We start from the raw sequence: 24,446 nt of genomic DNA on the forward strand, positions 1-24,446 counted from the left end.
AGGAGGTAGAGGGAGGGTAGAGAGAGAGGGTAGAGAGAGGGGTAGAGGGAGAGGGGGTAGAAGGAGGGGGGTAGAGGAAGGGGGTAGAGGGAAGTGGAGTAGAGGGAGGGGGTAGAGGGAGGAGTGTAGAGGGAGGGGGTAGAGGGAGGGTGTAGAGGGAGGGGGAGGGGAGAGAGGTAGGGGGAGAGGGACGGGGTTAGAGGGAGAGCCGGTAGGGGGTGTAGCGGGTGGGGGGTAGAGGGAGGGAGAGAATGGGTGCGGGGACGGGGGGCGAGAGAGGGGGCAAAGGGGGAGGGGGACGAGAGGGGGGCAGCAAGGGGGGCGGAGATGGGAGCGGCGTGAGGGGGCGATGTGATGGGCGAGAGTGTGGGAGGGGGAGAAGGGGGTATGAGGGGGGCGAATGGGGGGCGAAAGGGTTGCCCGGCGGGACCAGGGGGGTGCGAGAGAGTGGGGGAGAGGGGGGCGAGGTCCTTGGGGCGGGGGTGGTGAGGGCGTGGGTGAGAGGGCGGGCGAAATGGTGGGCTGGGTGAGCGAGGGGCGGCAAGAGGGGGGCGAGTGGGGGCGAGAGTGGGGGCGAGAAGGGGGCGAGGGGGGCAGAGTGGGGGCAGTGGGGAGCGAGAGGGGGGCGAAGAGGGGTGGGAGAGAGGGCAGCAGGGGTGGGTGGTTAAGAGGGGGGTGTCGGGGGAGCGCGATAGGGTGGGGGAGGGGGCTGGGAGGGGAGGAGAGAGAGTGGGGGAGAGTGGGGGAGAGAGCGAAGGAGAGTGCTGGCTGTGTCATTTCATCATCTGTGTCATTTCATTAAGAACTGAGAAGTCCCTCATGCTGATAATTTTCTGGTCAGGACTCCAGTCACTAATTTGCTGCCAGGTTCTGACAAATAACCAAAAAACACAATAGGAGTTGCACTTGCAAAGACTAAGGGTGTCATGGTTACATCAATATCAGAACATGCGAAGGCTATTTAGCTCCGTGAGCCTATTCCACAATTCACCCAAATCATTGTAATCTTCATCATCATGACAAATCCCTGTCTTTATCCCAGAATCCTTCAGCATTTTCCTTCAAAATCTACCAATCTCAGACTGAAAATTTGCAAATTATTTCCAATCAAACGCTGTTTGTAGAACTTTATCAAACGTTATCCATTTCTGTGTATAAAAGCGTTCCCCGATATCACACCTCAATGTTCTGACTCGAACAGTTTATCTGTTTAATCTTTCTTTTTAATTTAAGCCTTTGAATCCAAATATCACATCAGTAAATCTACAATGCATTTCCACTCAGAGTGATACTCTTCTTAAACGATGGTGCCCAGCCCTGACAGCTTGGTCTAACTAGGTTCGGATTTGCTGAAGCATGACTTCTAATCCTTTGGTATCTCGTCTTCTGTCGAGATCAATGTCAACATTCCACCGGCCATTTGATCACTTTTCTGAAAGTGTCTGTGACATATTCATGATCTATACAGCTGGATCAATCCCACCAAGTTTCTTTGGAGTCCACTCTCTATTTTCACAATCAAGAAATATCCTATTTTGATCCAACCTCTCACTTGCCGACACAAACTCATCTGTCGTTTTTTTTTCATTGACTGAATCTATCAATATTACTTTCTAATGCTATGATTCCATCTACCTACAATTGGAATCGCAGTAATCTGCAGAGTGGCCCCAAATTTTGAATGTGGCTTTCCTTTCATTATGAATAGTAATAATTAGGGCTCCAACATTGATCCGTGCAGGATATCACTAACCATATCCTTCCAATGAGAATACCTCTTATTATCTGCACAAATGTCTCTTGTTCAAATCAAATTCCTCTGCAACGACATCTTTTCCATCTTATTACCTTTAATGGACAGTAGAAAGGTGTAAATTCAGTGACATTCTTCGCAGTCAAATTTGCCTTGTGTTTATCTGATTGGGGGAGCAATGAATCCCAGTAAATATTAATCTTTGTCTTCACGACATGGGAACTCGATCACAAAGATTAACAATGTTAAATATTTATTCTCCTTCATGGTTTATAAACTCTGGGCACATTGTTACCGAGTGGTACTCGCTTTTCTTTTCAAAAACACAGGCTCTGCCCAACTATTGGCTCACACTCGTTACGCCATATGGTCCTCATCCCCTCCATCTGAATATCATGGCAAGATACCCCGAACATGGAGAGGAGCAACTATTCCAAGCACTGAGATCCCACTAATTGGCACCACCACTCACCCTAATCCATAGGAGAAGTCAATTGGTCCCGCACTATGTCATCTGAATCATCCTGCTGGCTGCGTTTCTTTCCCATATTAAAGCGGTGATGGCTCTCTGATGGCAGAAGGGAATGCACGGATTTCTCTTGAATCTCATCTTTCGTCATTGACTCGTCGAACTTAAGGGAGCACTCAGTGGTAACAGAAGCAGAGTCTGGAGAGACAATAAATGATTGAAATTGTTCTTTGTTATTTTCCATTGCTCACTGAAAGGTTTAGAACTTGAACTTGAAGTTTAGTGCTAAGCTAGAATCCTTGGATTAATTACCTGCTCAAGGAGCAGAGTTGGGTTACAATTATTGATTCAACACAACTTTGATATTGAATCACACATTGTTTAAGTTTCCTTATGCACAACCACAGATCCAAAGGAAACACAATGAGCTTGCATTGAATAGCTTAAGCATATGACTGAATAAAGGAATCTTGAAATAAATCAGTGCAGGACATGTGCCTATTTGACCCACATATCCTTTGGATAGGAAAGGAGTGCTAACGTAGCAAAAGATTTGATTGATTCAAATTATCTAACTGAAGAGACACATTTTCCCGTTTCAGTCATGAGATCAGTGGAAGGACAAAACATCATTTCTGGTTAAAGAATTCACCTTTCTCACCAGGTAATGAAGGCACACTGTCTCTGCGGAGCGAGTCGTTGGGCACTGTTTGAACCACCTCCTCAATAGGGCTATTTCCCTTTTGTGTGGCCAGAGGTTCTGCATTTCTCCAAGAATGGTAAGGGTGAGCTGCCTTGTTTACTGCTGCCGCTGCTGCTATTATAGAAATGTCACAGATCAATACAGATACATAGTTTCAGGGCACAAAAACAGGTTCTCATTATTTGTGATTTACACAGGCTTCCTTCTAACCTGAACCCATCAACATAGTTTTCTTCGATTTCTTGTATTCCAAGCTCCTCCTTGAATTCATCTGTTATTTGCTTCAATTATTCCTGATGAAGTAAGTTCTACATTCAAACCCCTTTTTGGTAAAGACTTTGTCGCCCTCTGCAAATTCCCCGTTAGATTTAATAGTGATTACAATCATATCCACAGATCCAGTGGATTCTGTCATTCACAAGCAGAAACATCTTTTCCATGTCTACCCGATCAAACGTAACTGGACCATGTCACTCTTTTTCAATGAGACAAGACTGCCCAATCTTACTTAATGAATTCAAATTCAGTTTGGATATAATTCCAGTAACTATTCTTTATCTTCCCAGATCGGAACTGTTTGCAGTGCTCCACGGGTGATCTGTCCATGGTTCTCCACATATCTAACACATTTCCATTCTGTCGCCCCAGAAATAAACCCATGATCTACTTTTCTATCTAACCTCACAAACCGGTGCCATTTGCTGCCAGTGACGCATTCCTATCTCCAGATCCCTCTGCCCTATTTAAGGACAGATTTCCAAAGAGGAAGTGGTATCTTTAGTCTTTCGACCACAGTGTACTACCTCACACATGGGTGGAGGTTACTCTTCCACAGCTTTGACTGCAATATTCCCTTCACCAAATCTTCCCAACAGTTAGTCTTCCTAAAAACAAAATTCCAATATATTAATGTAGTTAATCTCATCAACTATTTCCTATTTGAAAAGCACTAACTGCCCAGCTCAGTTTTGAACAAACATCCTCTGCCACAGTTTTTAAAATGTCACAAGCTGAACTACAACCACTATTTGCATTCATTGCAGCCCAAGAATGAGAGGTGGTATCATTGAGGGTTGATACAATGGTCAAGGGATTGATCAAGTAGAGGCAGAGAAGATGATTCAATCTACAATGAGTCGTCATAAGTTTACAATAAAGGGAAAGTTGGAGGAATTACTTCTCTCAGAGGATAGTGAATCTTGGGAATTCACTACCTCAGAACAATGTGGATTCTGGGACGTTAAGTAAATTTAGATAGCAGACACACAGATTTTAATTAGTAATTGGTTGAAGAGTTAAGGACAGCTGGCAGCAAAGTGGTATCCAGGCCAAGATGAGATTAACCATGACTGCATAAAATGGCAGAGCAGGTACAAGGGGCTAGATTAATAATCCAGCTCCTAATTCTTACGCCTTTATGTTCTTATTTCAAAAGGAGCAAGTAAGAGGAATGGAGTAATACAAGGTGTTTAATGGGCATGGTATTGGAAAACCTATGGTGAGAGGCTGTTTGATTTGGTGAGGTGAGCAACAATATCTCAACAGTTGTGTCAGCAGACCAGCTGGGCCCAGCACAGAGAAAAGACCGTGATGGCTCCTTTGCAGCATCTTTCCCCACCTATCCATTTCTAGCCTCTACTTTATTCCCTTCTCCCTAGCTTTCAGCCTGAAGCTCCTTCACCTGAAGAAGGGCTCATGCCCGAAACGTCGATTCTCCTGCTCCTTAGATGCTGCCTGACCTGCTGCGCTTTTCCAGTAACACATTATCATCTCCTTCACCAAAAACCTTGCAGCCTCTTTCTCCAAACCCACCATCACCGAATCCCCCACCGTTAATATTCTGGAGGTTTACTATTGACTAGAAAATGAAGTGAACTAGCCATATAACTACGGTAAATAAACCACCCCACCGAATCTCTGAAGCCTGTCCACCAACTACAAGACACAACTCAGGAGTGCAATAGAATATTCGCTGCTTGGCTAGGTTTGGGGGCAGCTCCAAGAACACTCAAGAAGCTTGACAACATCAAGAGAAAGCAGACTGCTTGATTGGCTCTCACATTCACTCCGTCCTCCGCTGATGCCCAGAGCAGTAGCACTATGTACTATCCACAAGATACATTACATCAATTCATAACACTTCAATAGCATCTTCCAAACCTATGACAATACCAACTAAAAGGAAAAGGAAAGCAGATTCATGGGAACACCACCTCCTGCAGATTCTCTTCCAAGCCACTACCATCTGGAGTTGAATATCTTTCAGCAGCCGTGAAGTCTCATTGAGCCAAAATTCTGGAACTCCCTTCGAATAGCACTACCAATAGGCCTACAACCCACACGGAATGCAGTGATTCAAAAAGGGAGCTCACAACCACCTTCTCAAGGCATTAGAATAAGGCAATAAATGTTCGCACAGCCATTAACACCCACATTCCAGAAATCAATTCATTCCTTAATGCCTCCTCCTTCCTTCCACAACACCCACTCACATAGACAGCTGCGTTGCGCAAACACAAGGCCTTGAGCAGCATGTGGTAACCCACAAGGCCTTGAGCAGCCTGTGGTAACCCACAAGGAGGCCCAAGCTACATTCAGGAATCTCTTAAGGCCCTGAGCCATGCTCAGAAAGGGATAGTCCTGAACGAACAATAATCCCCAGCGATTTACACACCGTAGTCAACAGTGAAACTATCAGTTGCCAACTGCTTCACAAAGAGATTGGTTGGGACACGGGATGAATGGCCAGAGGAAGTGGTAGATGCAAGTACTGTTACAACATTTCAAAGACATTTGGAGAGGTACATGAATAGGAGACATTGAGGAATATGGGCCAAATGCAGGCACGCTGCACTGACAAAATTTGGGAAATTTGGTTGCCATGGACGAGTTGGACCGAAGGGTTCGCTTCCATAATGTATGACGATGATTCTATTCTTTTCAGCTACATTGGCATTTTGCAATTGTCCTAAACTATGGTGTAATTGAACAAGTCAATGGAGACTTTTGACACCAGGGCCATAGTACTCTGTAGGTAAGGTGTTGAGCAGTAGCTGCAATTTAATGGGTATTTAATAAACAAAATAATGAAGAAATATACAAGGAAGTTACTGCAGATGGAGGAATCTGTACTGAAAACAATAAATGCTGGAGATGACAGCAGGTCAGACAGCATCCATGGAGATCAAGCAAGCTAACGGTGAGTCTTGATGAATTGATCATATCTCTGATGAAGAGTCATCTGGACTTAGAATGTTAGTTTGCTCTCTGCATCGATTTTTCAAAAGATGTTCATGGGATGAGGGTGTCGCTGACTCAGCAGCATTCATTGCCCATCCCTAATTGGCCAATGGGCAGCTAAGAGTCGAGCAAATTGCTGTGTGTCTGGAGTCACATGTAGGACAAACTAAGTCAAGATGGTAACTTCTTACCTCAAGCATTTTCGTGATCCAGAAGGGATCTTCTTACATCAAGCATGTTTGTGATCCAGAAGGGTTTTCCGAAACTCGACAAAGGATTCTGATGAAGGGTTTTTGCCCGAAACGTCGATTTCGAAACTCCTTGGATGCTGCCTGAACTGCTGTGCTCTTCCAGCACCACTAATCCAGAATCTGGTTTCCAGCTTCTGCAGTCATTGTTTTTACCTCAAAGGATTCATGGTCATGAGATTCTTAATTCCACATATTCACTGAATTCAAATTCCAACATTTCCTGTGGCATGATTCGACTCCGGTTCTCCAGAATGCAATCTGGACCTTTGGATAAACAGTCCAGCAATAATACCACTCGGCCATCGGTTCCCTGCGGTGATCTTCAGTATTTTTTGTTTTCAGTACTCAAGAAATACGTTGTGCATTAATTTTGTGCTCTGTAATAGCATCCATAGTGAACACATAAAGTCCACCTCCAATTATGATGTTTGAGTCTGAATGACTCAGTCAGACTGGCCAATGAAGCGGACGTACGCATTTTAATATCTGGCAGTCTCTCCGCCGGTCTGGCTGGCGTTGGGCTCCTCTCATTCCTTCTGCGATGAAACAAAGAAAAGACAGTCGATACTCCCCACTAAGTCTCTAAATTCAATTGCACTGCAGCCATAGTAATTTATTTTATTTCGAAAATGTTTCAGTGAAAGGCATTTCAGCAAGCTCACCACCTCCTGTCTCAGTTTAGTAGCAAATAGGATCAAAAGGCCACTGGTTGAAGCCCTTGAACAGGCTATCAGCTAATCTGAGATTTCAATTTTGTTCTTTGACAGATTGCAAAAGGTTTTGCACAAGGGGACATGCAGATTCTGAGGAGCTGGACAGGGGCGATGTTGACGAGATCTTCTAGCACCAGTGAAGTCTCAAACCAGGGACATTACAGAAGGGAACATACATTTTAAAAAAAAGTAAACCATTTTTTTTCCTCTCAGTGAATGGCTAGAATTTTCTAGCCCAAATAATTGTTAAAGCTAAATGTGGTATGGGAATGGCTCTGATTGGTTAATCTTCGGGGGGTCCGTGTGGCTTGTTGGGCTGAAGGGCCTGTTTCCAAACAGTAGTGGAATCTATGATTCTATCTCAAATTATTTTAAAAGTGGGCAGATAGCTTTTTGAAATATTGAGCAGTTGAGGGCTATGTGGATCAAGAATAAAAGAGGTGTTGAAGCCTGGGTTGGCCCAGCCATGATCTGACAGAATGGGGGAACAAGCTGAAGGGGATAAATGCCCTACTCCTGCTCCGATTCCGTGAGGCTCCATTTCATGCTTTTTTTCCTTCCAAAGAAGAGCGTGATACCATGTGTAAATATCTCAGATATTGTGAAAAGGGGTGAAAATGGGGTGTTTATGTACTGATTCAGATGGAATTGATTTATCAATTACTAATATGCAGTCATGTACTTCCATGAATAAAGGAAATCTACTGCAGAGCTCACACAAAGGGAATTCTTACCCTCAGTAGCTCACCCATCACATTACACAACATATCAGCAAAAGGAGGACACACTGCGCATGCTCTAGTCAACAAAACGACCCCGGGCGATTGATGTCAGCACCGGACCAATGAACGGACGGTGGGCGGACCTGGAGGACCTGTCGGGTCGGTTGGTACTTCAGGTAAAAACAATGACTGAAGATGCTGGAAGCTAGATTCTGGATTAGTGGTGCTGGAAGAGCACAGCAGCACAGACAGCATCCGAGGAGCAGTAAAATCGACGTTTCGGGAAAAAGCCCTTTATCAGGAATAAAGGATTGGTCCTCCAAGCAATCAAAGTGAATGAGGGGCGGAATTAAACTAAACTACGTGATCACCCTCGCGCGCGGCGGAGAGTCGCTGTAATGAAAGCTCAGGAAGTTAAGGAGGGAAAGGATACGGTAAGGAAAGAAATAAACGGAGGGAAGCGGGAGAAAAACCGTGTTGCTATGAGCGGAGAGTTTTTACAAACATGTTGTTAACGTCGGAAAACACAAATTTGAACGTCCCGGTCCCGTGTTTGCAGTAATTGGGGAATTGCCTCAGCGCGGCTGCAAGCTCGAGTGTGCACCGCCATCTTTATTCGGGGCAACGATTCACTTGGACACGTGCGGAGCCGCCATCTTTGTCGGGGGAAAGGTGCAGCCAGGCGCATGTGCAGTGTTTCTCTGGTCGAGAGTCATTGTGATCATAGCAGCCAATAATTATCTGATTCACCTCTGGGCTCCTTCATGGACATTTTGTCAACATCTAGCTTCCTCAGTCTCAAACCATGGGTGTATTTTTGCTATGTTTAGTCTGATGGTCTGGTACTATTAGTGTTATAGACCATTTGTAAATGAGTTTTTCACTGCCGCCCAGCCCCTGACCATAAGCTGTTCTATTATCAGATTACTTTTTTCTTGAATATCTTTAACAGTCAAGAATTCTTTTTTCCAATAAGCGAGTGTATTTTCCTTTAATTTCTGACTATCAAATTCTGCACCATTTTCATTCGCTGTAATCCGTCTTGCACTCCCTGAAACATCAACTGCGTCTCTCCTTTCACAGTTACCAGTGATTAATGCCAAAGTCCTGTTGCCTGTGGAGAGGGTGATGTTTGACTTTCTTGTATAGCTGCAGTTTGTGTGGTGAAGGTGCTCCCATAATGTGGTTGGGCAAGAGACATTACATATTGCAGTGATGATTTGAAGATAAGGTCCAAATCAAGAACAGTTTGTAGTTTTATTGTCTTGCTTGTAATTTCACAAAAGTATTATTGAGAACTTTAAACATAAGTCCAGAGATGGCGATGTTAGGTCAGGTGACCAAACACATTGCCAAAAAAACAGGTTTTGAAGGATGTCTTAAAAGTGGAAAGCAGACCTGTGAGGTTTTGGCTGATAATTCCAGACCATGTTGCTTTAGCAACTGCAGAATCGGCCACACAGGTGAAGTAGTGAATTAACAAATCGTTCTGAGTTGGCATTTCATTTTTAGGTATGCCTCATGCTGCTTATGGCATGCCCTCCTTTCCTGTCCATTGTGATGGGTGAGTGTGGGATTTACGAACCCATGAGATTACAGATTGTGCTGGAGTATAGTTCTACTGCAGTTGGTGGCCCACAGTGCCTCAGAGATATCCAGCTTGAGTTCCTACATCTGTTCGAAGTCTGTCCCAATTAGCACCATGATAGTATCACTCAACACAATGGAGGTTTTTCTCAACTTTAAGGCGAGGCTTTGTTTCCAAAAGGACTGTGTGATAGTTGCTCTTACCGATACTGTCATGGACAGATGCATTTGCAGCTGGTAGATTCGTAATGATAAGGTTTATTTTGTTTTTCCCTCTTGCTGGTTTCCTTACTGCCTGCCTTCTTAATAAACCAGTCATAGGACTGAAAGCAACATGGTGAGAAGACGAAATTAAACTTTGGGATGTAAAGAAGTAGGCATGACACTACTTTGCTAACTGCACAAGGCAAACAAATTCTTTTCTGAATGAACAAATCTAATTTTAGCGATCTGTAAAATCTGTTAATCACAAAATTAAGAAAGATTGACAGGGATAACAAAAAGTGCAGTTGGTTGAATTTCATCAAAAGCAAGTTTATTTATTCCGTATTTTCTTCTCAAACCCTTGCACAGACCATTCAACAGTCCAGCAATGCATATATGCAGCATTTAAAAAGAAAGAGGCCCTTGTTTTATTGAAGAATAGTGAGACATTGGTTAGGAAGAAGGAAATATAAGATCAGAATATATAACACCCCACTGGAAAAAGGAAGCTCTTGAAAATAGGAAGAAAGGAGGCTATGAGGAATTTGAGGAAAAAAGGTTTGAATGAACGTTAGCCAGAATATAAACTCTTATTCATGGCGGAGAAAAAAAATTCAGAAAAAGGAAACCTGCTAGATCATCATTCCTTAATATGTCAAGAACAAAAATTCATAGCCCTCAACAAATTTTAATTTAAAGGAGATGGATGCTGATTCAGTTTTGTGAAGGCAGTATGGAAACGTGTGAAATGTTCTGAACCGCAATCTCTTCAAGGTCGCATGTTCCAAACATCCCCAGCTGAAACCTGCAGCGTAGTGGTGGGTTCAATCTCACCTCTTGTTGTTTGATCAGGCTGGCCTCCTGTGCTTTCAATCGCTCCTTTTGACGTTTCGTCTGCTCTTTCTTCAGCTTGTCCACAATGGACTTTCGCTTTTTAAGTTCGTCCTTCAGTGTTCGGATCCTGATCTCAATATCCCTCTGGACTGACGTAGCTTCTGTAGAAGATCCACCCAATGGATGTTAACAATTCTCATTACAAACAAACTCAATTAGGACACGAACATTAGAGGATAAGAGATATATGCAAACCTCCATAACACTTGGTCACACTTTTCACAACCTGTTCAACAACTTTAATCAAACCTGCCATGCCACTGACAAAGCCCTCGCGCAATGGACACGCTGACCACTTGGGGGCCACGGTGTAGCCATGTAAATCAACGACTCAGACCTGCAGTATCACTGTACGCACAGGCCGATCACACAGCAGAACTACCTGGGCAGTCAGCATCGGTAAGCACGGTGCAATTCCGGTTTGAACCATATTTAGGAAAAAGCCAAAATGAGAAGATTGACACTAAAAGCTTACAAAAGATGTGCATTTGAAGGACAGGAGAAGAATGGGATTTGGAAAGGAATTCTGCAATCAGGCCATTATACATGGTTATAAATTTGGTTAACTCTGGAAGGGATACAACAGTCAGAGAACTTAAAACCACAAGAGGTTGGAGGACAATGTTCGACTAAAAGACATAAAGTAAGGCAGGGATTCATTATGTAAACTTTCAAAAAATGTGACAATTAGATTGGAGAAGTTGGAAGATGAGGAGGCATAAGTCATTAAGGACAGGCTGATAGTTTTCACAATAAGAGCTCTTTCCAGAATACAGGCAGCAGACGTTTGGAAGTGCTCACATTTATTGAGTATAAGAAGAAACATCTGACCAGCAGAGGATGGAATTATCAAGTCTGTTGGTGAGAGTTATGGATGATGAGGTAGGATACATGTAACTTTATAGAGACAGGTTTGTGCTCAGTAAATGCTGGGTTCAGTCGAGGCTGGAATACGCTGCTGAGATATAAAGGGTTTGGACCAGCTGAGGATAGCAAATGGGAGGCTGGAGTGGCAAAGGGATACAGGTGGAGAGTCAGAAATAGTTGAGTTGAATTTTCTTTGTTGAATACTTCAGTTGTTTGGATTTTTTTTCTGAAAAATTCGTCCGATTCTTTCTCCAATTTCGACAGATGCAACATGACCGAAGTTACAGACCAATGAAATCAAGCTTGTATCAGTATTCATTTCTTATTGTTTTAACTCAAGAAAGTCCAAAGAAAACTAATATAACTAGATGTTAATAGACAATCTAGCACACCTATGCTTACTTACTCTGGGTTGTCAGAGTCAATGGTGCTGACATTACAGTAATAAGCAAAGCTAGAGGGAAAACATGTGACAGAACTCATGTCATCATCCCACCAAGCAAGGTGGTCGAAATCGAATTCAATAAAATAAAAAATCTGGAATTAAGAGTCTAATAAAAACCATGAATCCATTGTCGATTTTCAGAAAAAAAAAACATCTGGTTCACTAATGTGTTTCAGTAAAGAAACTGTCATCCTGATTTGGTCTGGTGTCAATGTGACTCCAGACCCACAGCAATGTGGTTGACTGATACTTAACTGCTCTGTGGACAATTATGGATGGACAATAAATACTGGCCACCCAGCAATGCCCACAGTCCACAAGTAAATATTAACAAAACTCCCTTATTGAATCCTACAGCAAGCCCAAATCAGGTGCTATTCTCACTTTTGCACAAAACAAAAGGCTCGAGAATCACCATTCCTCAATGTTGTGCTATACTCTCAGCCATGTTCCGTTTTAAAGAATAAATGCACATTGTGTTTGAATTTCGAAGCACACCAAATGACTTGAGGAAACATCTGTGAATCTTGGTCATGTTTGAAATGTTCTTCCTGACTGTGTCGCAGAAACAGGTTGATCAGACCAGCTGCCAGATGCTTGGTGGGATTTTAGAAAAGTTCTGCCATGCGCACAGACTCTGGGGCAGATTAACTGGCCATCTGGCTTTGATGTACTCTCAGGGACTTTTGAGGAAGGAGACTGAAAAACCAGAGAAGAAAGCAAACCATAATTCCAGTCTGACATTATTTTCCCAGTTTATGAAAGAGGACGAAGGGGGGATAAGAAAAGAGATTGATTTTAAACCTCCTCCTGGGTATCATGGTGACTCAGTGGTTAGCACTGCTACCTCACAGCCCTCCGTATCTGGGTTCAGTTCCTCTCTTGAGCAATTGTGTGACGAGTTCACACATTTCCCCTGTATCCACGTGTGTTTCCTCTGGGTCCTCCAGTTTCCTCCCACAGCCCAAAGATGTGTGGTAAGGTGGACTAGTGACACCACCACTAGGCCTTCCAGAATTATGGCGGGGGGGGAGGAGGTTGATCAATCTCACTTCCTAAGTTCTTGAATTCTATTCGCTCCATAATAAACAGCACAGCTTTTGAGGTAAAACTTTTATTGCCCTATGACCATGGTGTTCCAAAGCACCAGGCCTGCTCACACTCAAATTTCAATTGCTGCTGGTACTTTTACTCTAAAATATAAACAAATACACTGCCACACACTCACCCGCCAATAGAATTCCACCTGTCATCTGTACACTTTTCCTGCTCCTGCTCAAACCTCCTTACAGCTTCCATAACTTTTCCAAAGCACTAATCATTCTTCTTATTTTACAATATTCTGATTTTCAACACCACATGCTAGGCACATAATGAAATTATCAAATTAACACAGAAAAGAAAAGTGCCATGAGAAGCAAGCCCTACCAGACACCACGACTTGCGTGAACCACTCTGGAACTTCCCCAAGTCCTTTTTCAAATTTCCACCCTTCTGTTTAAATCCAGGTTGCCATCCCTGCCTTAATTCCGTGCCAATTAATCTCATGGATGATACCTTTTCAAATAGTGTTTTTTTAAAGAAGTGCATGTACATACCCATCATATCTGCACATATTAAAGTTGCAATTTTTCAATCATAGTCATGAATTTTGAAATTTACTGTGACTGTTTTATTTCGCAGTCACCTGTTTCTTCCTGTTCTATCTTTTTAAAACTTGCATTTCCAACAATTTTTTAATGTGGTAAAACAAACCAAGTAGCTCCACAGAAAAAGAATAAAACATCTTATTGAACCTCATAGAGATCCAAGGGCAGATGTGAAATCTTTCATACAGTTTGAGTGTATTGAAGGAGGGAAGCGACATAGACAGAAGCAAAGTTCAGGGAAGGAGTTAAAGAGGTCACTGTCTTAGTAACTGAAGGCTCATCCATTAGATTAGATTACATTACGTTGTGGAAACAGGCCCGTTGGCCCAACAAGTCCACACCGACCCGCCGAAGCGCAACCCACCTATACCCCTACATTTTACTCCTATACCTAACACCTAACACTGCGGGCAATTTAGCATGGCCAATTCATCTGACCTGCACATCTTTGGACTCTGGGAGGAAACCGGAGCACCCGGAGGAAACCCACGCAGACACGGGGAGAACGTGCAAACTCCACACAGTCAGTCGCCTGAGGCAGGAATTGAACCCAGGTCTCTGGCGCTGTGAGGCAGCAGTGCTTACCACTGTGCCACCGTGCCGCCCAATAATGGAGCAATTAATGGAGCAATTAAAATTGAAATTCTCAAAAACTGTAATTAAAGGAATACAAATCCTTTGCCTGCAATGTATAATCATGTACATTAACTTAAGTGGTGCAATGATTGGTTCTATCCTTCACAAACCGGATTTCTGGAATTGAACACGTAGTATAATTACAATCGTCAAGTCTAGAAGTAAGAAAGGCATTGACGAGGTTTCTGCAGTGGAAGAACGGAGCTGGGGCAGAGCTCGATGATCAGAGATTCGGGAAAGTGTCGGAGCAGGCCTTTTGGCCTTTTGAGTCCACATCAACCCTTCGAAGACCAGCCAACGCAGACCCCCCTCCCCCAGCTCGACACCTGCATTTCCCATTGCTCATCCACCCAGCCCACACATATTTCCCATGCCTTCACAAAATTCCTATACTTCCCCACATTTTATTTCCAATTCCCCTTCAGAATTCCAATTCTCTGCCACAGACATTTCCAATTATCTCTCAGAATTTCTATTTCATCCCACTCCCCAGTATACCATTCCCACTCAGAATTCCCATTAACCCTCACACCTATATTTTCCATTCAGCCTCAGATCTCCCATGCTGCCAACAGTATTTCCCATTCTCCCCGCCTCCTGTTTCCCATTTTCTCTCAGAACATCCATTCTCGGCCACTCCTATTTCAATTTCTCTCTCAGAAATCTTATTCTTCCTCACTCCCATGTTTCGTATTCCCTCTAAAGAATTCTTGTTCCAAAACAATGCCAAATTTTCCTTGCATGCCATCGCTCGCTGTGGCGCAATAGTTTAGTCTGTTCGACTGCTCACGGGAAAGATAGTATTGTGAAACACTGCAGAAACGAAAAACTTCTTTACTTTTCCCCCAACTGACCATACTCAGTGAAATATTCCCAGATCCTCAGTTGAGGATGATTGCTGCAAGAGGTTACCTCAGAAATCCTGGTAACTCGTAATATATTGAGCGAATCGTGAAACAGAAAACATTTAACACGAACACAAACAAAACTGGCAAACCAAATGCATTTTCAGACACAGCGAAGCATGAATGCTAAATGGGAGACAGTCCGAGGGCATGAGCCATAAACTAATCTCACAGCTAACAACAGGGCAATCCCAAACTACTCTTTCAAACATATTGGAGCCTTAGTGCACCACCACTTCCCAGTCAGTGCTGAAAGGAGAGCAAGAAAGAACATAATAAGAATGGTGCATAAAAAGTGAATTTCACCAATCACAGTCTCGATTAGATTACCTTTCCCTTCTGATGTCTCCAGGACAGAAATTAAGGAAATGAGAGAAAGTTAAGAATATATGACATCGCAATTATTTTCCCATTCGCCAGAACATCAAATAACGACGAGTCGAGTCACTGCAGGACTTTGTTTCACAACAGCAATGAAGTAACAGTCTACATTCGGTTCCATTTAAAACTCAACTTGCCTGAAACATAAAGCAGCAGTAGAGCTGCTTGAGCCTATGATTTATCGTGTGGGAGGCGAACACGTCATGACAGCACGGACACTTACCCCTTTGAGAGAGTCTTCACTCTCCCACGCTGCAGTTAACTCTACAAGAAGCAGACCTGTTTTTGTTTGACTTTGACCACGGCACTTTAACACTCTGCAGCTGTTGCAGAAATTGCAACGGTGGGATTCGAACCTGCCAAACCGGAACCTGAATCTTAGACTGCGTGGCGACCCTACAATAGTGAAGTGTGCTGAGTTTGATCCGCAGGACACTCTGCAGGATTTTCAGACAGCGCCATCCTCCCTGTGACATGTACGTGCTGGCTCAGATTCTGTTGTGTAGATGTGTCCCGGCTTTGCCAATATCACCGTGGTCTAACTCCCTACATTCTGTTGGTCGAACTGTGATTCCACTCAGAATCACAAATGTGTCACAAACCACCTTAGGTGTGCTGACTCTCCACAGAGGTAAATGTGCTTTTCTTTTGGTATCATTCTCTTGCCTTCTCCCTGTAACTCTGCACACTTTTACGTTCAACATAAACATTGAAATAGTTTTTAAATAACTCGATTCAAACTGCGTCTTTGTCAATATCAGGCAATGGTTTACAGACCCTAACCACTCCCTATGTGAAAACGTTTCTCCTCATATACATTTTTCTTCTTTTACTAATGACTTTAAATATCTGCCGAATCGTTCTTGATCCTTTCAGGCGTAGGGAGCATTCCCCCTTCCTAATTTCCTCTGTCTAACCCACTCATGTCTTGGAAAGGTTTAACAAGGCCAGCCTTCGGCCTTTTGCTCTCCAAGGAGACCTGTCCCAACTTTCCAAATTACCTTTATTGTTGACATTCCTCATATCCCACACCATTCCCATCCACCTGTTCAGCGCTGTTTCCAATCATTTCACGTCTCCACTTCCGAGCGTTTCACACCCAGAACTGTGCGAATATCCAGATGGTGGATTTATTCAGAGTGGGATTGTGTGGGTGAGAATCCTGAAACACTTATTTCACTTTCACCACATGTGGTACTGTGCCATGCCCACTACAATGACACTTCTGACCCCAAAGATCAACGGTATTTCAAGGGGTGAAACCTAATGATTTACATCTTTATAACAAATAGTTGAATGGACGACTGGGCAAAAGCGAAATCAAACAACCAAGGCTCGATGGCGACTTGAAGTAAGACATTCTTACATGCCAGTATTAACACTAGCTGCTAAGCGAAGATCATGCCAGAGACACTCTTATATTTCCAACACCAAACCAGCAGGGTGTCGCTCAGGTCCAACTACATCCCACTGTGCTCTCGGATTTCTTCGCACCAAAGTATTTCAAAGATATTGCCTTCTCATTCCGTCTCCTTGTTCGTGGGACGGTGTTGTTTATCCCTTTCGCTTGGACTAGGTTGTCTCCATCGGCAGAGTATTCAGCTATTTCCCTCCACCTGCAAGCAGTGTAAGGAGAGGCAAGCGCGGTTACACGCTAAAGGTCGCTCTCACCGGCACAGCCAGTTCCATCAAGTGCTGGAAATCAGCAAGTTTGATTGGGAACTTCCTCCAAATATCATTTATCTGAGACAGCGATAAAGATGTTGAGCTGGTGGGAAAGACAGAAATGTACTGCGGATTATCTACCCTCAGGTAAATTTTTGTGAGGGCATCTTTCTGCAGTCTGTTTGCTGTTCAGAATCCATCTTCACACAGCAATCCTGTAGAAAGGCTTTTGTAACAGTGACATCGGCCTCTTTGCTGCAGTCGGGCAGCAGTTAACAGCTGAGCCCCAACTGTCACAGATGAAGACAATCCGAGTGAAACTCTCACTCACTGAGAGTCATCGCCACGGCCCTGAGCTGCGGGGCTGCAGACTGCCTAACGCAGAAGATAGGGTTAACAATGAGACATTGTTTCACCATCAGCCACTCTGTCCCAGAGACAGGAAGAGTGGCAGTATCAACGTGTGGCGTCACTCACGTGCCGACAGAAGCTGTTCAGCCCATCGAGTTCATGGCGATTCTCTGTCGCATGTATATCTCTGTGGTTATTCATAGTTGGTGATATATGTCTTAATAATGCGGAGCTGTGTCTGTATCGTAATGCTGTCTCCAACAAGTTGATCCAATTGTCACTCACGGCTTTTCATTTCACGGGGAGGACACTGCTGTGTGAAACAGCGTGGGAAATACCTGCAGGGCGTCATGCACATAGATCACTCTACAACTGATATATCTCACCATCACCAGTTTATCCCCAGCTCTGGCAAATGATCTTCGAATCAGATCAAAGCAGACCGACAGAGAACAGGAAAAGAACTTCCAAACATTCACAAGTGTGTTTCCTCACCCGTGTAAATTTGGCGGGTGAATCAGTAGTGATATTCATTTCAGATACATTGAGTGAAAGGAAGTGAAAATTAAAACAACATGCAATACCTCGAATAGTCCTCTATTAAACAGAAACACTAGCGGGGGTAGTACACACACTGAAACTGGGATTTTTTTTAACGAGCAGAGGATGTTTTCAATCCAATCATTTCCGAGTTATGAGCCGAATACACTCACGCTGGGCCGCTCTGTTAGCGCTGACCATAGCAGAATCACACTGTCTAGCGTGTGGCATGTACCTCAAAGGATGATTTCCAAAGTTCTTCACTATTATTGTGTGATACTCTGTGGCGCAGATGTATTTTGGCTGTGTAAATATAACCTGTGAATAACTTCTCACATTCTGTTGTGATCTCACCCAGAATCACAAAATATGTCACAGTGCTAAGTGAGGCCATACAACCCACCTTCGCTGTGCTGGCACCAAACAATAAGGAAATGTCTGTGTGGTTCGATTGACTGAGTTTATTGGATTGATTGATTGTCACATGAAAATGAAAACCTTTGTTTGCGATTGGTAAAGACAGATCATAGCGACCAAGGGCTTGCAGATCACATCATGAGAAAAACAACATTTTGGACAGATCAAGGCTTCAGGTTACTCCGCACAGGATGTGCATTCGGCAAAATCTACATAAACAGGATCAGCATCATTTGAAGTTAGAGAATCCATTTTCCGTCTAGTAACGGCCTACAAGAAGCTGCTGTTGTGTGTCTTTAAGCTTTTGTACCTTGATTTGACCTCGACATCATCAGGATTATACCTTCTGAGTCCAAAATGGAACTGGATGCAAAACTCCAGGGCTCAAGTGTAACTTCTCGCACTTACATCACCCACCCGAGGTGATATTACACCCAAGACGAAAAAGCCAGACCGCAGCAGAAGCATGATCCATAAATCAGGCGAGTCTCTTTGTTTTTTTTTAAAAAGGGGTTTTCTGTTGTTTCCAGAGTGAAGGCAGCATTGAGATTTAATAACAGTTCCTTGCCATTCTGACTCCCGGTTCCCCAGAGGCTGTGCTAGCCACTTACCCCGCGAGCGGGCTCCCATCATAGCAGCTGGACAAACTCATCTTATATTGGCAATCAGTGTAGTGGGAGAGAATGTGAACGCGCTCTTCAGTTCCATATCAATCACGGGCTTCTGCAGCGGGAGGGGGTTAGAGGGAGTGGGACGTATGGAAATTCTGGAAAGGTGTAGAAAAGGGAGATCGGGCATTCACAAGAGCTCATCTTCTTTTGGGAACCTCGTGCAAATAACGCCATCTGAGACAGATAGAAAAGTTCAGAACTGCTGGGAAAGAGAGAATCTATCCCAGTCATCGAGAACAGTGTCTCTGTCCTTCTCGAAGTCACAGCGAGGACTCTGCTGTCTGAATCAGCGTATGATGTTACTGCAGCGAGTCCTGTCACTCAGGCACACTGCACCTGATGTGTATAAGCATGTGTATAAAATGATTGAACTCGATTTTGGGGACTGAAGATTACATGTTTCTCATTAGGAAATGACTTTCCGCTCTTCCAACTCGCGCTGTGCTATGCGGGAGCTTTGCAGCAAACCAAACTGAAATGGAGGCATGGGAACATAGTGGGATGTCGCAGTGACAGGAACCTGGAAGCTCAGGGTATTTTTTTTTTGCTTGCAGACAGAACGTGGTGTACACACAATTTTCAACTGCTCTGTTTTTCTCTCCCCAGTCTAGACGAGATCACATTGTGAGCAGGAAATGCAGTTTGCTAAATTGAGTCTTTGGCAGATAAATCATTGAAACCTTACACAGTGAGGAGAGACATCGTAAACGAGCAGCATTAGACCTTCTGGGATGTCGTGGAATGGTGCCATATGGCGAAGTGCTGGGGGTCAAGGAGGATTGGACGAGGGTGTACTGAGAGAAATTATCCTGCATAGTGCCAGTATTCAGTGGTATGGGCCAGTGGGGAAAGGGCAGTAGAACATATATCTTCCTGAGCTCACTGCTATAAGTAAATACCTCATTATGGAGCAAAACTATCAAATGATTTTCATTCCAACACAGGCACTTGGCAATGCTTGCAGGAGTCACGTGTTTGCACTGTCACTATCAGTCTGTCTCCCCGGGAGCAGTAGTACTCCCCCACGCTAATTCAGACAGCACAGTTCTTCCTGTGACATGTACCTTCGAGAATGGAAGGACAGGTATTACTAACCTGCACTTGGAATGGAGTATCTGTATTGCTCAATAACAGTTTCTTCTCCAACTTCCTCACACAAGGAAGCACCCATTGCTGCAGTCAGTCACATAACCCTAGTGCCGAGAACCGGAATCAGGCAAACTGTGTGGCGGAGCCACGAATACCAAACCGGAATTGGGGGTGGAAATGAACACCTGAAGCTATTCTGTGGCACCAGTGACATGATTGGTAAAGGCCTGGTCATAGAGTCATAGAGGTATAGAGATGTACAGACCAAATATCCCAACCCAATCTAGTGCCACCTGCCAGCACCCGGCCCATATCCCTCCAAACCCTTCCTCTTCATATACCCTTCCAAATGGCTTTGAAATGTTACATTTGTACCAGTCTCCACCACTTCCTCTCGCAGCTCATTCCATACATGCACCTCCCTCTGTGTCAAAAGGTAGCCCCTTAGGTCTCTTTTATACCTTTCCATTCTCAACCTCAATCTATGCCCTCTAGTTCTGGTCCCTCCGACCCCAGGGAAAACGTTTTGGCTGTTTATCCAAGCGCGTGAAATGCTGAGGCTGGGAGTAATTCTGGTCAAAGGCGGGGTAGAAGGCATGTTGGTCTCAATTTATTATATTATTAAGATTGAGAGGCAGCATTAACCCGCACTGAGAATTGTCTCAGAGGAAGCGTGCTGGAGCCTTTAGTGGGAAGTAAACGTATTGAAACCATTCTGAGAGATTTTGCTTAACAAAGCGGTATTTTGTTATTTTGGCAGTAAGAACTGCTTTTGCTCAAATCGTCTCCACATCAGTCTCTTGCTTCAGTAAACACTCCAATCCAGCATACATAGCTTCCATTCCCACACAGAAACGCGTCCGATTCTCTCTTCATCTGGGATAATCTGAATTGACAATGTCATCTTTGAATGGAGAAATGCAGCAGGGAGTTATTAATGCAGCGGCGATATATTCGGGTAGTAATCTTTGGAGACTGGAACGTAGCAGCTGCTGTTATTTAAATTCAATGAATAAAATCTAGAAAATGAACCCAATCTCGGGAACAGAGACAATGACTTTAATATGCAGAAAACTCATTCATTCATGTCCCTTCGAAAGGGAAATCTGCCGGCCGTAACGAGTCCTGTCAACATGTGTCTGCAGACCCACAACAATGTGGTTCACCCATAAATGCCGTCTGACTCAGTTCAAGGTGAATTCAGAATGAACAACAAATGGTCGACAGACTTATGATAGCCACATTCCCTGGGAGAATAAGGAATAATAAAAATACATGAACAATGGAGAAAATGGGAATCGTGTCTGTGTGGACTCGAATTCAACTGATATCCAAACTAAATAGACACAAGGATACCCGCAGCGCCAAGAAGTCAGGGCCATGGGGTGACTGCAGGAAGGGATTCAATTACCCGCTGAGGTGTAAACTCACTTGCTCAGTCACAATGCGCACTGGTCATTCACCAGTCCCATATGCGACAAGTAATCACTCAGGAGACCCACTGAAAGAGTCACCCGCAAGTTTACAAATGACAGCAGGAGTTCGATTCTGCTGTTATTGAAGCTGTTAATCTTAACAAGCAATGAACTCTGTTTGGATGCCTTTTCCAGTGGAGTTCCTCTGTTTTCTGATGTAGACCAATGATTTAGACTTAGTTGTAGTAACCATGACTTACAAGTTTCTGATGATTCAACAATTGGTCGTGCAGTTGACTATGGCGAAGAATGCTAGGGACTGCAGGGATGCAGCAATCAGGTGGAAAGGTAAAATGCTGAATGGAATTGAATCCAGACCAAAGATTATTAATGAATTTGGGGATAAGAAGCAATAACAGTGAGTATTCTGTTTGGTGTAGACGGACAAAGAGATCATGGAGTGGACAGTTGCGATCGCTGAAGATCAATGGACGGGGGATCAGTTGGACGGAAGTGGTAGTGTAGATGCTGAAAATCAGAATCAAGATTAGAGTGGTTCTAAAGAAGCACCGCAGGTCAGGCAGCATCCAAGTTGCAAAAAAAATTATGTTTCGGGCAAAAGCCCTTCATCAGGACTATAGCTGGGAGCCTCGAGGGTGAAGAGATAAATGGGACGGCTGTGTCTGGGAAGAATTTAGCTGAGAGTGCTGTAGGTGGATGGAGGTGGGGTTAAAGGTGATAGATCGGAAATGAGGATGGAGCGCATAGGTGGGAAGGAAGGTAGACAGATGGGACATGTCAGTAGGATGGTGCCAAGCTAGAAGGCTGGAACTCGGTTAAGGTGGGCGTGGGAAGAGTAGTAATCTGGTGAATACCACATTAAGGCCCTGGAGTTGAAGGGTCCCGAGGTGGAAGATGCGGCGTTCAGTGATGACAGAATGGTGGTGGAGGAGGCCCAGGACCTGCATGTCCTCGGGAGAGTGGATGGGGGGGGGTAGATGATGTTTTTGGTCATGGGGCGTTGGGGTTGAATGTTGCAGGTGTTCTAGAAATGTGCTCTGAAGCGCTCAGCGAGAAGGTGTCTGTTGGCCCCAATGTAGACGACACTGCATCAGGAGGAAAGGATGCAACAAATAACGTGTGGAAGTGCAGATGCACATTTGATGAATGTGGAACGATCCATTGGAGCCTAGGACGGATATGAGAGGGAAGATGTGGGTGCAGGTTTAGCAATTCCTGCGGTGGCGGGGAAGGTGCCAGGAGGGGAGTGTGGGTCATTGGAGGGCGTGGACTTGACTAGGTTGTCGTGGAGGAAACAGTCTTTGTGAAAAGTGCATAGGAGTCGGGAGGGAAATATATCCCTCGGGGTCAGTGTTACTAACATTTTTTACAAACCCACTGACTCCCACATCTGGATTATACCTCCTTCCACCCCACCTCTTGCGCAAATGTTATCCTGTATTCCCAATTCCTCCACCTCCATCGCATCTGCTCCCAAAGGACCAGTTCGGCCACAGAACACACCAGATGCCCTCCTTCTTTAAAGACCGGAACTTCCCCTCCTTTCTGGTTGAAGATGCCCTCCAACGCATCTCATCCATGTCCCGTACCTTCGCCCACGAAGTCCACATCTCCAACCGCAACAAGGACCTCATCTTCTATCCCACCAACCTCCACATAAATCACATCATCCGCTGACAGTTTCGCCACCTCTAAACGGACCACATCCCTATCCACTTTCCGCCAAGACCATTCGCTCCGTGACTGTCTAGTCAAGTCCACGCCCTCCAATGACCCACCCTTTCCTCCTAGCGCCTTCCCCTGTCACTGCAGGAACTGCAAAACGTGTACCCACATCTAGCCCCTCACCTCCGTCCAAGGCTCCAGTGGAGGCTTCCACATCCAAAAAAGGTTCACCTGCACTTCCACACATGCCATTTATTGTATCTGTTGCTCTCGATGTGGTCTCCTTTAAACTGGGGAGACTGGATGCCTTCTCGCAGAGCACTTCAGAAAATATCTCCAGGACATCCGCAATAATCAACCCCAGTGCGCCTTGGCCAAACATTTCAACTCCCCCTCCCACTCTCCCGAGGACATGCAGGTCCTGGACCTCCTCCATCGTCACTGCCTCAACACCCGATGCCTGGAGGAAGAAAGCCTCATCTTTCGCCTTGGGGCCGTTCAACGCCATGGCATCAATTTGGACTTCACCAGTTTCCTCATTTTCCCTCACCTACCTTTCCGCAGTTCCCACCTTCAAAAAATCAACATTTTTAAAAAAAATTGTAAGATAAAAGATGGAAGGCTGAAATATGCAATGTTGCCCATCAAGACTGTTTGAGTTTATCACTGATTCCTTTCCAAGTCAGGGTGCTATGCGCCTTGGAGGGTAACTTGCAAATTGTGACGTTTCGTTGCATCTTCCAAACTTGTCCTCTTCCAACCACCCCCATCAGGAATAAAGGCAGAGAGCCTGAAGCGTGGAGAGATAAGCTAGAGGAGGGTGGGGGTGGGAAGAGAGTAGCATAGAGTACAATAGGTCAGTGGGGAAGGAGATGAAGGTGATAGGTCAGGGAGAAGAGGGTGGAGTGGATAGGTGGAAAAGGAGCTGGGCAGGTCGGACAAGTCCAGACAGGTCAGGGGATCGAGTTTCTGGAGGTTAGAAGCTAGGATGAGGTGGGGGAAGGGGAAATGAGGAAACTGTTGAAATCCACATTGATGCCCTGGGGTTGAAGTGTTCCGAGGCGGAAGATGAGGCGTTCTTCCTCCAGGCGTCTGGTGGTGAGGGAGCGGCGTTGAAGGAGGCCCAGCACCTCCATATCCTCGGCAGAGTGGGAGGGGGAGTTGAAATGTTGAGCCACTGGGCGATTTGGTTG

This window comes from Chiloscyllium plagiosum, unplaced genomic scaffold, assembly GCF_037043375.1.
Source record: "Chiloscyllium plagiosum isolate Xiang-an unplaced genomic scaffold, Cpla_swu_hap1 HiC_scaffold_44, whole genome shotgun sequence".
In the NCBI taxonomy this organism is placed as follows: domain Eukaryota; kingdom Metazoa; phylum Chordata; class Chondrichthyes; order Orectolobiformes; family Hemiscylliidae; genus Chiloscyllium; species Chiloscyllium plagiosum.